The sequence below is a fragment of the Rattus norvegicus genome, chromosome 8, assembly GCF_036323735.1.
Source record: "Rattus norvegicus strain BN/NHsdMcwi chromosome 8, GRCr8, whole genome shotgun sequence".
In the NCBI taxonomy this organism is placed as follows: domain Eukaryota; kingdom Metazoa; phylum Chordata; class Mammalia; order Rodentia; family Muridae; genus Rattus; species Rattus norvegicus.
Window position 1 is genome coordinate 76,088,464 of NC_086026.1, and position 14,620 is coordinate 76,103,083.

Here is a 14,620-nt window from a genome sequence, read left to right on the forward strand (position 1 = left end):
ACAGCCAAGGATGACCTTGAACTTGTCATACTCCTGTGGCTACTGCCCAAGGGCTAGAATTACAAGTGTCCACCACTATTTCTTGCTTATGCAGTAGCTGGAATGGAACCCATGGCTTTGTGTATGATAGGCAAGCCACATTCCTAGCCTTCAACTCTTTCTCTTGAAATCGACTGGGAACGTTGAAACTGAGCCTGTGGGAGGGTGAAATGGCTCCGACGTCAGCAAGGCCTTTGGTTTAATGTCTCCCTGTTACTCTCTGGGATCACTGGATGAGAAAGGAAATGAGGAATGGTCTGTCAGTTAACACATGCTATATAGTAAACACTATCTAATTTAAAATGTCCCAAACTACGTGGAAAGACAGTAGTTAAGCACTCAGTTATCTCTCACAGTTACAATGTCATTCTGCCATTGGCTCTGAGGGGCTGGGGTAGGTTGCAGACTAGTCATGCCTATGTGCCCTTGAGAACAGCTGCAGTTTTTGGTGTGCTCTGTAGCCCATTGTCACATCACAGACACTAGTCAAGATGAGTGTCAAGACACTGACAATGCATAATTGGAAATGGAAGACCACATAGAGCTGGGTAAGGTGTCATGCACCCATTGTCCTGATTTGGCATACTGAGGCAGGAAGATGATTTGAGTCCAGGAATTTAAAGATAGCCTGGGCAGCACGGCAAGTTCTCTTTCAGAACAAAACAAAAGGACAAATAAAGAAAAAACAAGCACCTATCAGCAGACAGTGGGAAAGCCAAGGAAAATTCCTTAAGGAAGAAGAAATAGAAAGTCAATGCTTATCAGGACAAGGAGAATATAAGCCAAGCTGAGAGAAACAGGCAGTTGGGGACTGCCAGGAGTGTGACCAGGGGGAGGCTGACTTGTTTCCAAGAAGGGGAGGGACTAGCTGGGTGGGACTAATAAGAGACTATCATTAGCTTTCTGTGGCTTGATTTCTTTTCCTTTAAGAGTCATACAGGTGAGACTGAGAGATGGATCAGCAGTTAAGAGCAATAACCACTCTCGCTGAGGACCAATTTCAGTTCCCAGTACCCACAGCTCCTGTAAGTCCAGCATCAGGGAATTGGTCTCCTAGGGCATCCTATCATATGCCCTATTCTGGCCTCCACGGGCACAGCACCCAAACGCACATATACACACATGCAGTTAAATAAATAATAAAATGTCATATTTTATTCATAATTTAATAAGTAATAGAATACATAATACGTTATCAGATAAATAATAATAATCTTAGCAAGCAAATGAATCACAGAGGGTCTTGGACGTATCTCGGTGGGTAGAGCGCTTGCTTAGCATATACAAAACCCTGGGTTAGAGACATAGCACCACAGAAACTGGATATGGGGTGGGGTACATGCTTTGAATACCAGCACTCTGGTCCTGGAGGAGGATGGGCAGTTCGTGGGCATCCTCAGCTACCTAGTAAGTTTGAGGCCAGCCTGCATACACGAGGCCCTGGTTTTAAAATAAGATAAAACAGGCACACAAATAACCGTCTTCGGCTACCTCTCTGTAGGATTATGGGAAGTGACTGAGGTGGCACTTGAAAGTGTTTTTACGAACTGAAATGCCAGGCAAATGTCACAGAGGGGTTATTAGATACAACAGTGAGTTCTAATTCACTGGCATCCAGAATTGCAGTCACTCAGTGAGTGCTTGGCTCTGTCTGATTGACAAGGCAACATTTACTGCCCCTCAAGACTGCAAACTAACACGTGGCACAGTGGAGACCCTCCCCATTGGTGCCTCCACCCCAACCGGCTTTTCCTAATGGTCTTCTACCCTCAGATAATCGCATGTGTGTTTCAGTTGCACACACGTGAACACAGACACAGGCACGCACACAGGCACATATAGACAGGTGCACACACAGATACACATACAGACACACAGACAAGCATACAGAGACACACAGAGACAGGCACACACAGACTACAGACACGGAGACAGGCACACACACAGACACACACATAGGCACACATAGACAGATGCTCACACACACAAAGATACATACACAGACACATGGAGATAGGTATACAGAGACACACAGAGACAGGCGCACGCGCGCGCACACACACACACACACACACACACACACACACACACACACACCATCTGATTACAGTCTGCTTACCCTTTGGAAACTCAGTTCTCTTTTAAACTTTTTCTTTGAAACAGGGTCACCTATATGGTCTAGACTGGTTTTGGACTTGTTACCCTCCTTTCTCAGCCTGTTGAGTGCCAAGAGTGTAGAGTATGTTACAATGCCTGCATCTTGCTCTTTAAAGAAAAGATTTTGGTGAGAAGTTCAGTTGTAAAGAACATATGTGGCATCCGATAGATACAGAATACTAATAAAACACCACATACTAAACTTCAAAAACAATTTTGAGGTTGGGTTTCTCTGGATACCTCTGTCTGTCCTAGAACTCACTCTGCAGACTAGGCTGGCCTAGAATTCACAGAGATCTGCTTGCCTTTGCTTCCTGAGCATTGAGATTTCAAAGCATGTGCCACCACTCCCTGGCAGAAAAAATTGTTTTGGGATGGGATGGTGTCTCAGGTATCCCAGGCAGGCCATAAACTCCCTTCGACGCTGAAGATGACCTTTGAACTCAGGATCCTCCTTCTTCAATCTTCTAAGTGCAGAGATTAAAGGCATGTGTGGCCTCACCCAGATTACATAGTACTGGAGATTGAAGCCAGGGCTTTGTGCCTTCAGACAAATACTCTATCAACTACACCCCAACCTTAAAAACAATTTCTGAGTGTGTGTGGTCTGTGCATACATGTGTGCAAATATGTGCACTCAGAGGCCAGAGAAGGATGGGTGTCTTGTGCTCTCATTCTCTGTCTTGTTTCTCTGCAGTTGGGTGTTTTACTGAACCTGAATTAGGCTGGCACGGCAAGCCCCACCAACCCTCCTGTCTCCTCTCTCCCACCGTGCTGGGGGTGGGGGGCAGACACATGATTTTATTCTTCACTTTTTATGTGGATCCTTCCCCTAAAATACTCCTAGTGCCTATAAAGTGCCTGTTTGTTTCTCCTTAGTGATTTCATGTAATTTCCTATTTTTCGTTCTTCTTTAAATGTGTGCGTGTGTGCGTGTGTGTGTGTGTGTGTGTGTGTGTGTGTGTGTGTGTTGGATGCCCGAACTGTACAGATCCGTGTGCCTGTACACTTGCAGAGGTGAGAGTCCCTCACTGAACCTGAAGCTGAGGCTTGCCCCTTTTTTTGGCGGAGTTGTCCAGCTACTAGCGTTCTGCAGCAGTCCGGCCTGCCCAGTACTGGGATTACAGGCACACAAGCCTTCTAACCTTGGTGTGGTGGATTCAAGCTCAGGCCCTCAGGTCCTCACGTTTTCAGAGTGAGCAGTCTTAGCCACCGAGCCATGTCCCCCTGCTCTTTAAAAGTGGCTTCACCACAGCAATACTGCCAGGCCCTGTGTTGTTCACTCCCTGAGCTCTCATCAGGAGGATGGAGTTGTAGCTGAGGCAGGAGGATCTCAGAGTTCCAGGCCAACCTGGTCTACAGAGTGAGTTCCAGAACAAGCACAACCACAACCAAGGCTACACAGAGAAGCCCTGTCTTAAGCAAACAAACAGAAAACAAAAACCAAAAAGGATTGGGTTTAAGCATCGTCCCACAGCTTGCTTGCATCTCCCAGTCTTCTGTTGCTGGGTTCGCCCATCACGTAAAAGAGCATTTGAGTGTGGGGCTGTGCTGTGACGTCTTCCTCCCACAGAGAAGGGAGGTTTTGGTAACTTCCAGTTTGGGGCTGTTATAAATAATGGTTGTTCATGTCTTTGGCTGCATGGAAGAGTATTTATCTAGATGTGAAACTGCTCCTACGACCTGCATGTTTTTAATTTTATCAGATAAGGCCAAGCTGTTGCCAGAGGCTGTACCAGCTACACTCTCCCCAGCAGCGCACATGAACGTCCCTTGTTCTGCATCGCTGCTCTTGCTTGGCGTTGCCTGTTTCCATCTACTGCCAACTGGGTGGTTACCGGTCTGCATCTCAATTTGGCTTCCACTTGCATTTTTCTTGTTACTAAGGGGGTTGAGCATCTTCTTGGGTTTGTGTTTCTTTTATATTTTTGCATGGTTGAAATCCCTGTTTTGATCTTTCCCTAATTTTAAAGTGATTTAGTTTTACTTTTATGTGTATGAGCCTTGCATGCATATATGTATGTGCAACATGCATGTGCCTGGTGCTGGAGGAGGTCAAACGAGGGGGTCAGATTCCCTGGAACTGAAGTTATAGAGGTCTCTGAGTTGCCATGTGGGTGTGGGCGCTGAAACTGACTTCTCTGCCGGAGCAGTAAGCAGCCCTGACTGCTGAACTCCCTCCAGTCCCCACACTTCTTTTTTTTTTTTTTTTTGGTTCTTTTTTTTCCAGAGCTGGGGACCGAACCCAGGGCCTTGCGCTTCCTAGGCAAGCGCTCTACCACGGAGCTAAATCCCCAACCCCATCCCCGCACTTCTATTACCACAGTCTTCCTTTTTCAGCCTCCTCAGTGCTGCGACTACAGGTGTGCTTCGAGTGTGCACAAACCTGTATTGTGGAGTGAGTGTGGAGGCCAGAGTATAACCTCCGTCAACGCCCTCCTTCCACTTCAACACAAGGTCTCATCGGCAATGTGTGGGCCAGCCTAGCTGCTCAAGACTCTGTGGATTCTCTTGTCTCTGCCCTACTGTCTCACAGAAGTCTGGGAATTGCAGACATGGGTACTGCAGTGTCCAGCTTTACAGAACTCAGAGCAAGCCACCAGTTGACAGGAAGTGAACATAGGATTATTAAGAAAAAAACACAGAGAGTAAAAGAGGGCGTTAGGAGGACGAATGACATACAGGAAGAAGGGAGGGACACTGAGTTTGAAGGAAGTTTTGTGAGCCGGTGTGGGAGAGGATTCCCAGTGAGATGCTGGCTGAGGAGGAACATCAGCTGTGTGTTTTCTCTGCCTCTCTGAGCTAGCAGGACTTCACCTCAGCCTCTGGCTTCCGAGTCTTCATTGGTAAAATCAAAGGACTGAGACTGGGTTAAGAAGAAACACGTCCCTTTCTCCATTGTAAATGCCGTGTGTCCATTCTCGCGTGGATTCGTGGCTGCTCGGAGATTCTAGACACCAATGGTAGCAGCTGTGTTGGCCGCCGCCTAGCCTCTGGCTTGCCTTCTTGTCTGCTGTAGAATGGTTTTGTAGGTTACAAGTTCTTGTTCTCAGCGCTGCTCACCTCAGTCCCTTTCCTCTCACTTTTAGCGTCTTAGGAGTTTTTCTTTTAAACTTTTGAAGTTCCAAAGGAAACTTCTAGATGCTCTTCCCAAAACGTCACAATACCAAATGTCTTTCTTAGGATTTCCCTGTCCGGTAGTTTCCTGTGCTTTCCTACATACCTTTCCTGGGTTTTAGAAGTCCTACATTATTTCCATTCCAGCGGGCCTTCTCCCAGCGCAGAAAGGTCTCAGGAGCGCAATGAATTTTGGGCCATGTATCCTGGGTCCTGCACAGCCAGCTGGCCCCTAGGGGGCGCCTTTGTACCACACGTGAGCTCTCTGCACCCAGGTTCCTCTATGCCCAGCTCTGGTGGGGGGCACCCTTGCCTCGTTGCAAGCTGCAGAGGCAGGTCCAGGCTAATGTGAGGGCTCCTCTCGTCTGCCCCTGACGAGGATGGAGCTTCCAGCCCTTTCAAATCGCCCTTTCCCATCTGTCTCTTTCTTGGAACCCTCCCAATTCCTTCTTGATTTTTGGAGGCTCGGGTCAACTCTCTGTGGCATGCAGCTGATGGGACTCCAGGCTCCACAAATGATCAAAGCCACAGGACCCACAGAGGGTGTACAGGCACACGAGGAAGGTCCTGCCTGAGTTGACTTTCATGTTTGATCTTGTTTTGCCTTTCCAGCTCTGTTAACTGACAGCCGGCTTGATGCCTCCCCGCTTCTCGCTTCCATTTTCTTGTGAGACTAACATCACTACCTTGCAGTTTTTAAGGGTAAGATGAGATGAGAACGCATTATCAAGGTCCACTGTGCTTGGCACATAACAGGGACCAGCAAACATTAGCTTTCTTTCCACTTTAGCTTGCTCTCAGAAAATGGACCCTGAGGATAGGTTGGCTCCAGTGCTTTGCGGGGGTGGGAGTGCTGGCTTCAGCAAGAATAACAGGAAAGAGGCAGGAAGAAGAGTGATCAGACCCCGGATGGTACATCTAAGCTGATGTGGCAGGTTCCGGGCCTATGGAGAATATTCTGGAAAGGCTGCTCTGAGGCAGAGGAGAGCCCTGTACCTCGTGTGTTCAACTTCCTTCTTGGTTCCTTTAGTCAAGGTTTGTCCTATTGAGTGAGTCTCTGAATCCTGAGTTCTTGCCAGACACTTGTGGGACCCACTGAGGAAGCCAAGGGTTGGCTCAGGTGTCTGTGCTTCTGTGGCTCTTGCTGCAATGAGAGGGATGGGGGTCATGTCATCCCTGGAGAGGCCAAGGCAGCCAGTGACATCAGTAAATGTGGCGATGACCTTGGGAAGAGTGGAAGACTCTTCCGGAATCGCTCTGGCTCTGTCACATTCCAGACACTGTGAACCATGCTAATGCTACTTTAGTTCACCCTGACCAAAGCTGGGAGCACTGAGATTGACTCTTGTCAAGAAGCAGGGCCCATGTCTGGGTCAAGGAAGGTGGGTAGATGGGCCAGGAGGATTTATGGCAGTCTGTCTAGTGCATCGTTCTTCTTGATGCTAATGTGACCGTTGCTTCCCAGCATGCTTAGCACCGGGAGACTGGAGCACACCTGGAGATTACGACTTTGAATATTTTATATTGCCACGTATGCTTCACATATTAGTGCTGCGTTCTGAAGGTTGGAGTGTTAGGTCTTGCCCTGGGCTGTGGGAAGCTGTACTAGTCAGAATAGGTTAGTCCAGGGGTCAGCAAGACACTTCTGTAAAGGGCCAGATAGTACGTAAGGCTTCCATGGCCACTCATGCTTCAGGTGCAGATCGCTCTGTTTACTTAACAAAGCCATGTCAGGCGCGGTGGTGGATGCCTGTAATTCCAGCACTCGGGAGGTAGAGACAGCCTGTACCCCCTTGGACTCCATCCTTGGAGATGAGACAGAGCTGGATCCTTGCTGACGATCTTTTAAAGGCCCCACCGCTGCTGCCTGTTTTCTCATTTGGAATTCAAACAGTCCCACTCAACGGAAAGCACTGAGGGGGTAGTTTTCTGGTTTGTCTGGGAAAAGGAAACAGTGGAGTAGAAGAACTTCATCCCTCCCGTGGTAAAGCAAATGGTCCTTCTCGGGATAAAGGTCTGAACGTGGAGCTTGTGGTCTCGGGGTAGCTACTGCTGTCTAGCGTTCCTCCCTCATTTGCGTAGGGACCAAGATCGGGGTTCCCCACCCTGATTGACACTGCACAGTGCTGAGCATCCTGTTGCTAGGATGCAAGGCTCTTGTTAGTCACAGAGTAGAGAGCTGGGAGCTGCCCTCACCCATCTTCAGGTGTACCTGTAGTCCCAGCAGCTCCCTGGGGCAGTTCTAGCAATTCCCAAAGCACATCGTGTTACCGTAATAGCGTAAGCCAGGGCTGTGGGAGCAGTAAGGGTGGCTGGCGGAAGGATAATGGTGTAAGTAGATCCATAGATGGGAAGTCAGAGAACCCAGAAGGAGAAAGCCTCTTCCCAAGGTCACTCAGTGAGTTACTACCAGAGATTTGAACTCAGCTCTAGAATCCTGTGTTCTGTGCAATCATCTGCTGGAAGCCCCAGACACTGCTCTCCCTGCATTCTTGTCAGATTCCTCTTTTGGCTGCTTTTCCGGGCCTAGACAGCCACTGTGGTTTGGGTTGAAGGTCACAGGAAGAAGCCGTTTCCTCTTCTTTCTCATGGCTTCCTAGATCTCTCTGACTAGATTGTGTTCTGGTTCAAATTCAGGAAGAGATCAAAAACATTGGTGAGCATGTTCTCTAAAAAAAAAAAAAAAAAAAAAAAACAAAAAAAAAAACCATACGACACGGCATTTCCCCTAGCAAGTTTAATGTGGGGTCACTGCACGACCGAGCAGAATCGATATTTCAAACGAGCGTGTATGTCCACGTAAAGGATTGTTCTCCTTCCCCAGAACGGGGAAAGGTGAGAGCAGTCCAAATACCCATCTGCTCATGAATGAGTAGTCAGAAGGTAAACATCTGAACAAGCAGGAAGCCACCTGGCAGGAGAGAGGAGCGAAGCCCTGGGATGTGGACGAGTCTCAGAAACATTATATCGACTGCAAGATGCTCATGGCGGAGACCACACATCACATGATCTGCTTATCTGAAATGTCCATAGTAGGCAGATTTGTAAGGCAGAAGTAGATTAGTGGTTTGCAGGGCTGGGGGACGGGAGGTAATGGATGGAGGGTTTCTTCACTCGGCGATGGAAATGTTCTGGAATTAGATAGTGGTAATCATTGCATAACTGCACCTATACTAAAATACGCTAAATTGTATACTTTGAAAAGGTGAGTTTTAAGGTGTGTAAATTATATCTTTTCAGAAGGTGGTCTCTGATTAAAACCCAAGGTGGGGGGATGAAGCTGGAGGAAGGCTATGATGACGAGAGGGTTGCAGGGTGAAGGCAGCAAGGTTCCTGGGCCCGAGAGAACGTGTCTGAGCAGGCTTTGTACTCAGGGAAGCAGAGTGGTGGAAAGGTGTCAGCCTCACAAAGTGGCTACTTGGGCACAACCTAGAGTCTTCTTAGAGCCTCAGCTATCCAGGTACATGACGTGGTCAAGTGACCTCAGTCTCCTCATCCAAACAATGGCACAACAGAGCTGGTCTTGCAAATGGTGGCACGGGCACTGGGAAGCACCCACTTGCCTTTGCCACCCACGTCTCACTTCTTCCCTAATCTCGGGGGCCACCCCTTCAATGTTGGGGCGCTTGTGTCCTCACACATGGGTGTGGAGCCTTTCCTAATCAAGTGCTCCTGGAGCATCAGCATGGATGGACTCATTCCCCACGTTCTCAGAGTCTGTTCACTTGATGTTTATGACAAGCATGGGTCTCTCACTGAACCCGGAGCACACCAACAGGCTGGACTGACAGCCAGGGAGTTCCTCCTATCTCTGCCTCTGGGATTACAAGTGTGCATCTGCAGTGATCTTGGTCGCTTACCTGGATGTGAACACACCTCTGCCTGGCTTTTTATATGGGTTCTGGTGATCCGAACTCAGGTCCTCCTGTTGGTGCAGCAAACTCTTTTACAGACTGAACCATCTCCCCAGTTCCCAGCCAAGGCTCGTTAATCTAGACTGTGCACCACATCACCCCAGGGTGAAATGCAATTCCGATTCACAGGTCTAGGATAGAGCTGGAAAGGCTGCATCTCGACAGCTGCAGAGGAAAGACTGCCGCTTCCGGCCCTTGAAATCCCAGAACGGCATGACTCCGAGCTGTTGGAAACGAAGCCTCTCTCTGGTAGCATTCTAGGGCTTGTGGTGTTAAAACAATATGGGTTTCATAACTAAGATGCTATGTGAAGATAGGGTCTGAAATAACGGCTGTGATTTTTTATTACATATAGTGTGTGCATGCATATCACAGCATGCATGGGAAGGGGACGTTTGGGAGTTCTCTCCACTCACCATGGGGGTCTCAGGACTGACTTTAGATCCTTAGGCTTAGTAGCAATTGCCTTAATCACAATGAGCCATTTTCCCTGCCCAAAGATTATGTTAAAAGCCCTTTCACATATTCTCAAAGTTACTTGTGGCCTTCTATGAGGGTTATGATTCGATCTACGAGATTTGATTTTATCAGGCAGTGGTAGTGCATGCTTTTGATCCCAGCACTCCAAGAAGCAGAGGCAGGCAGATCTCTGAGTTCGAGGCCAGCCAGGGCTACACAAAGAAACCTTGTCTTGAAAAGCCTAAAAAAAAAAAAAAAAAAAAAGAAAAGAAAAGAAAAGAAAGAAAGAAAGAAAGAGAAAGACTTTATTTCGAATCATTAAAATTAAATTAGAGGCATGGTTGTTTCCTATATTTCTTTAATTTACTTAGGGAGTTGACGGTGTAGCCATCTATGTTTGGTCACTTGGAATCCAATCCTGGGCCTGTGTTCACCTCCTTATGGCATCAGAGGATTCGGTTCGGCTTCAGAGCCTCCTTCTGGCCCTCTGTAGGCAGCATTTTGAATAAGGGGAAGAAAACTCCAGGAATGGGTACCCTTAGATGTACAAGACATAAAACCATGGCTATTTCTACCCTTTCACAGCCCTCCCATCCCCCACTCAGGTTTGAGAAACATCAGTCTTGCCGACCCCCAAGCAAGCATGTTTGGGATTGAAACAGCAGTTTGCTATCTTCTTGTTCTTCTTATTTATAGGAAAACAGAAAGCAGGGAGATCATTAGCCTTTAGTACCTGGCAGCCTTCCTTTCACACAACATATTGTGTCCCATGAGACTGAGGCCCTTGACAACTCTCAGGCCTCTGGTGGGAAGAGGAGGGAAAAAGAAACCCTTGTTAGAGTCAGTTGGATGTGAGTCTACTGTCCGTCCACGGTTTTCAGCACTGGAGGTCTCAGCCTCAACTGGGGTGGCATGGCTGGCAGTTTCTAAGACCTTCCAGGCATTCCGGTGGGTAGCCAGGATTGAGGTAACCTGGACCGAGGTTAAGGATCTAGAGTCCATCTCCTACCCTGCTTCCACAGGCAGGTCCTTCTAACCACTCTGCCCAGGTATGGAAGCTATTCTCACCTTGAATTTAACAGCATATGAAGGCCAGCTCTCCCAGACAAAGCCATATGTGTGAGACATGGGCTGGAGGGCCAGTTTGCCCCCTGGGTCCCACCTCTTGTTATTAGAAAGCTGGCTGCCAGAATGAAATTAGATCTCTGCTCATCACCTCACTCAAAACAAAGTCCAAGGGGACCGAGGACCGCCAATGTGAAGCCTGAAACTGCTACATAAAAACACAGGCAGCAAATACAAGGTAGGGAATGTAGGAAAGGATTTTCTGAATAGGACTCTGGATGCCCAGGGACTAAGGCCAACAACTGACAAGCGGGACCTCATAAGACGAAAAGGCTTTTGTGCCTCAGAAGAAACAATGGAGGAGGGAGCCCACAGAATGGGAGAAAATGTATACATCTGACAGAGTTAGTACTCAGAATATGTAAAGAACTCAGAAAGGAAGAGAGAAAGAAGAAAAGAGGGAGAAAGAGAGAAAGAAGGAAGAAAGGGGTGACATTGGCACATGACTTTAGTCCCATCACTCAAGAGGCAGAGGTGGGTGAAGAGGATCTCTGAGAGTTCAAGGCCAGCCTGGTCTACAGTATGAGTTACAAGATAGCCAGGGCTACACAGAGAAATCCTGTCTAGAAAAACAAAACAAAACAAAACAAAACGATTCAAAATCAAGGATTTAAAAAAAGAATCCAAAACCCCACCAAATAATTCATTTAAAAAATGGGCAACAGATCTGAACAGTGACTTCTCAAGAGAATAACAAGTGGCTGATGGCTCAAAAAAAAAAAAGTCATTGTTGTCCCTAGGAATTCGAGAGCTGCAATTGAAGATGAGTCTGGGATGCCACCTTAGCCAGTCAGAGTGCTTTAACAGAATAAGCAGCAGCAGATGCTTGTGGGAACCTGGGAAGAGAGAATTTGCACTCAATGTTAGTGGCATTGCAGATTGGTCCAGTACTCTGAAATTCAGTGTGGAGAACTCTCAAAACAGCTATACATAAACCCCCACGTGACCAGCTACACTCCTTGGCCTTTGTCCACAGGACGCACCATCCTCCTTCACAGAGAAGCTCGGTTATGCTCAGTGCTGCTCTATTCGCCACAGTCGGAGCACGAAAACAACCTAAGTGTCCTTCAGTTGATGAATAATGGAGTTGTGCTACCTACCGTTCACTGTGAAAGTAGTTAGGAAAGTGAAGCTATCAGATTTGCAGGTAAATGGAGGAAAGACAGTACTACATGGAGTAACCCAGACACTGGCTACATGTTCTCTCTCATCTGAGGCTCCTAGCTCCAAATCTCAGATATGGATACCTAACCCGAGTAACTGCAGAAACCAGGAGAGTGAAAAGAGGAACATGGGGTAGGCACTAGATGGGGAAATAGTAGGTAAAAGAGACTGAAGAGGACATGGTAAAATGGGGTAAAACGGGGGGGGATGCTTTACTTGGGAAGAGGGAAGTCAATACAGAAGGGGGCGGTAAAATAGCACTAAGGACATCTGAAAAAAAGACATCTATACACACACGCACATATATATCATATACATATATATATACACATGCACATATATATACACACATGCACATATATATACACACACGCACATATACATCATATACATATACATACACATACATATACAGCACATACATATACATCATATGCATATACATACACATACACCTCCACATACATACATATATATATATACATATGCACGTGTAGTTTAAATGAAGCTATATCACGTGGGCTGACAGTGCTTCCCATAAGAGCCATAGAACATCTAGCAAAAGTCCCCCCAATACCAGACATGAGGAAACCCCTTTTGAGTTGTTGCTTGGGGGAAGTCCAAGAGACCGCTGAAACAGGATAAGCCATTGCCATTGCCCTTAGTTCCAGACACTGGAGGTGAGGTCCTATTTCTGGAGACATCGTGCATGTCCGACAGAAGGCCCGGAGGACCATGCTGAATGTGACTTGAAAGCTTCCTGCCTGACAGTCAGCTCTTGAAGTACCAGAAAGTGCTAGGCAGGCTTCCAGTATAGGGAACCTACACTGTGGTCCTAACAATCTGTAATGCCCTTGCACCACAACAGCCAGCATAGCTTGATCACTCTACGGATATAATAGTGGCACTAAATCTTAGAGGTAGCCAACGGTTCTCTAATTTGACTTGAGGCCCACTCAATAGGAGAAAAAGCATGCACGCCGTGTACTGTGAATCTTGCCAGCTCCCTGAGGGTAGTAGAGAAGAATTGGTACCAGTGTCATTTCTGACTTCATTCTAAATATTTATCCTTGTACCCACAGGTAAGTGTGGCTCTTACCCATCCTCAAAGAAACTCCTTGTGATAGAGACAGAGATATTTACAGGAAAGTACATCTGGTCAAAAAGCAGAGAAGAAATGATTGTAATGATTGTAGGGTGCCCGGCCCCATGTGATACACCTACAACACGACCCCTGCACCAAAGGCTCGGGAACATCCTGGAAAAGGGCAGTGGAAAGACTTTAAGAGCTGGAAGAAATCTGCTATGATCTTGTGTCTCTTAGAAAGGACAGGGAAACTACACCCATGCTGCCTCATCAAGATGGCTGCCAGAAGAAGACCTGAACAAGAACAACACCAACAGCCATGCTAATGCAGAAGGCAAATATGTCATGCCTTCTCACCCCAACACAAAGAACTACAGGCAATAGTGCATGCTGAGAATGGGAGCACCAGTCTCTCCTAGGATGCGCCCCCTAATTGATTATCCAATACCAAGTCATCAGCCCTGAAATCGTATCCGTATAATTATCATTAAATGAAATGAACAAGTTGCATTTATGTATTTAGGCATATATCTGTATGATATATACAGATATATATAGATATATAGATACACACACACAAGTTTTTTGTTTTTTTGTTTTTTTTTGTTTTTTTTTTTGGTTCTTTTTTTCGGAGCTGGGGACCGAACCGAGGGCCTTGCGCTTCCTATGTAAGCGCTCTACCACTGAGCTAAATCCCCAACCCCCACACACAGTTTTATAAAAGGTATATTTTTGATAGAGGGATGTAGGGGAGGTTCATGGGATTGGACAGAGAAAAGGGAAGGGGGAAAATGAGGTCATTTTAAATTAGAATATATAGAGGGAACTGCAGCTGAGTGATCCCGAACACACCGCTAAGTGGCTTGTTGAAGAGGGAACACGTACACAACACAAACCATGAGCATCTCCTTCAGCTTCTCACCCCAGGCATCCCTTTTGCCTCACAAGGTCTGCGTGATGTAAGTAATGTAGCTGGGTGCTTAGCGCAGTGCCTGGCACACATCAAGGTCCCAATAAATGTTGATTAGTAACTGAGCTGGAATCCATCTCTGGACTCCGCCAGCCCCACTGGATCTCATTGCACATCAGATTCTGCCTATTCCCATGTATTCCTTGGGATATTGAAGAATTTAACAAGTCGTCGGTGTGATTCCAACCATCCCCTCCACTCCCAAACCCACTCAGACCTGGCTCTTGGCAGAGGAAAGAAACAGGTTCTCTTTCAGTTTGGTTCTCCTCCACGTCCCCCCTACTTGAAGGATATCCAGTTAAATTTGAATTTTAGACAAGCAGTGGACATAAATTATTTTATATATAAACACACCTCATGCTGTGTTCAAATTTAAAACAAGTATTTTTAAATGAAAATTCAAACTTAAGGAAAATAAATTGTATTTGGCAGACCTGCTGTGTTAGCCCTGAGGAACAGGCTCTGTGCGAAAGCTATTCCTCCGCCTGCTTGATACTCTGCATTTTCAATACTCAGCATGTATCCGGAGTTCAATGTTTACACATAGTTTGCAGCACAATACTTTACTTAACCTTTGCATCAAGACCT

General features: G+C 46.8%; 1 long non-coding RNA gene across 1 annotated transcript; it reads left to right on the top strand.

Moving 5' to 3' along the window:
* The first annotated feature begins 923 nt into the window (after positions 1 to 923).
* LOC134480068 (uncharacterized) lies at positions 924 to 13,570 on the top strand. Its single transcript, XR_010054207.1, has 2 exons — positions 924 to 6,015; positions 13,058 to 13,570. It is a non-coding gene; the product is annotated as an uncharacterized LOC134480068 (long non-coding RNA).
* The last annotated feature ends 1,050 nt before the right edge of the window (positions 13,571 to 14,620 follow it).